This window comes from Echinops telfairi, unplaced genomic scaffold, assembly GCF_000313985.2.
Source record: "Echinops telfairi isolate 266 unplaced genomic scaffold, ASM31398v2 ScPeMD7_9;HRSCAF=40, whole genome shotgun sequence".
In the NCBI taxonomy this organism is placed as follows: domain Eukaryota; kingdom Metazoa; phylum Chordata; class Mammalia; order Afrosoricida; family Tenrecidae; genus Echinops; species Echinops telfairi.
In genome coordinates, this window is record NW_022103906.1 from 31,313,849 (window position 1) to 31,316,091 (window position 2,243).

Below are 2,243 nucleotides of genomic sequence, written 5' to 3' on the forward strand. Positions count from 1 at the left end.
CTTGGCAGAAAGATGAAGCTGTCTTCTCTGCAAATTTTAGTCTCAGAAACCCTATACAGGGTCCCTGTGAGTCAGAATCGACTAGATAGTAGAGGGAAACCCTTCGCCAAATAATTCTGTGTTCTTCAATCCCCACGTCAACGTAGCAGGGTGGGCACCCTGGAGGGACTCCAGTTGTGTTCCTTTACACTTTCCTTTGAGTTTGGCGAACAAAAAGGAGTCTGGCAGTGGAGGCCCAACATTTATTTTCAGAGTCTGCACATGGATTAAGCCTCTGCTAAGTTCCTTCTGACTGTAGGTCAGGGCTGTGGAAGGCCTTGCAGTGTCAGACTGAGCACTGTAAAGATGGTTATGGCAGATGGAGTTAGGCTAAAATGAACGACCTTATCATTTGATCTCTCTTTTGACACATTTTAAAGTTGTTTCAATTTTTCATGTTTTCTTCTTTCTTTTCAATTGAGATTTTTCTGTCGTTATTTTTTGTTTGTTTTCTTGCTTCCTGTTTATGCTTGGATGATTTTCTGTATATGAAATCCAGTCTATATAAATCTATAGAGACAGTAACTGAATTAATAATTACCTAGGAGCATGGCAGGGGGCGTTTAGAGGGAGATGGGGAACTAGCAACAATGATTATTGTGCTCTTAAATGGATTGTGGTGATTATATACAAATTTTTAATATGATTGAAATAATCAAATTGTATATGAATTATATGCCAATGAAACTATTAAAAAAAAGTCATCTGAAATGAGCAAGATCAGCATTGTAGGTAAGGTTTCTCCATGAAAGCCCCATAGGATGGCCTTTCCTATCCTCCAAGAAGGAGCAGGTGCGTGGTTTTGATGAGAAAACTCGGTCCAACTTTCCTAGGCTTTTCCCTACCAGTTCAGTTTTCAGTTTTCTTAAAACTTCTCCAGAATACCCCCCAGGTGCTGCCTCAGAAATAAGGATCAAGATTACCCCTCGGGAATCTGAGAAAAGGCCCCATAACCTTTGGAGGCGACCTTTCTGCCACGAATTGAACTGGCCAAGATGATTGGCAACTGGCCAAGGTGACTGGGAGCCACTGTTTCAATTGGAGGTCTTTCTTGAAGACACTTTAACAAGACTAAGACAAGTATGTTTCTGAGATAACGCCTCTCCCACCACCCTCTGAACACAGAGACTTGGTTAAGCCCATTTTGTTAGGAATATACTGTGCATGAATGAACTGCAATACTAGCAGCAATACTTTGACTTACTCTTGTTTCTCTTAAATAAATGTTTCGCCCCAATCCTCCTCTTGTCTCAGGGTTGGCTTCTGGAGCAACTCAAGTGAGGCCAGATCTTAGCTATTGATTTCCTGCCATGGTGATTCGTTTGTTATCTTAGTCAGAAATGTTCACCGAGTGTCTACTGTGTGGCCAGCAATAATCTCGCCTTAGGGGAAATAAAACCGTAGTCTAATATCAGAAGTGTTGCAAAGTAAATTAAAGGAGAGTAGGATGATAAGAATGCTATAGGTTGTGGGACATTGTTTTAGAGCAGTGGTTCTCAACCTGTGGGTCACGACCCCTTTGGGGGGGTTGAACGACCCTCTCACAGGGGTTGCTCAATTCATAACAATAGCAAAATTACAGTGATGAAGTAGCAACGGAAATAATTTCATGGTTGGTAGTCACCACAACATGAGGAACTGTATGAAAGGGTCACGGCATTAGGAATTTTGAGAACCACTGTTTTAGAACTACTGAACAAAAGTGGTGCCATAGAGACTTGAATGAAATACAGACGTGAGCCAGGTCCTGCCTGGGAAATGATGTTCTAGGCAGTGGGAAGGGGAGTGCAAGTGCCCAGAGATGGGGATAAACTTGGTGAAGGATTTAGTTTTCTTAGTCTTCCCACCTCCACTCACATACTTCTTCCATCTTCTCAATATGGTTATCCCCCCATTATGGATGGTTTAATAACTAGTTGCTACATTTGTGAGGCTATGCAAACGTTCACTGCAAAGCCACATAGTGTGGCTTTAGTGTACTATGGCGATGAGGAGGAAGAGGCCTGAAGGTTTCTATGTTCAGTGGACAGACATCTTTCCCTTCCCTTCCATGGGCTCGCAGTCACCAGTGCCTACCAATGCGCTTTGGGTATTCTTTTCTGAAGCCTCTTCTGCAGGGGAAAGGAAGGCCATCCTGTGTAAGGCATGGGAAGGGCATTTGGGAGTCTGGTTATTCTGGACAACAGCTTCACACAGTTCTATTT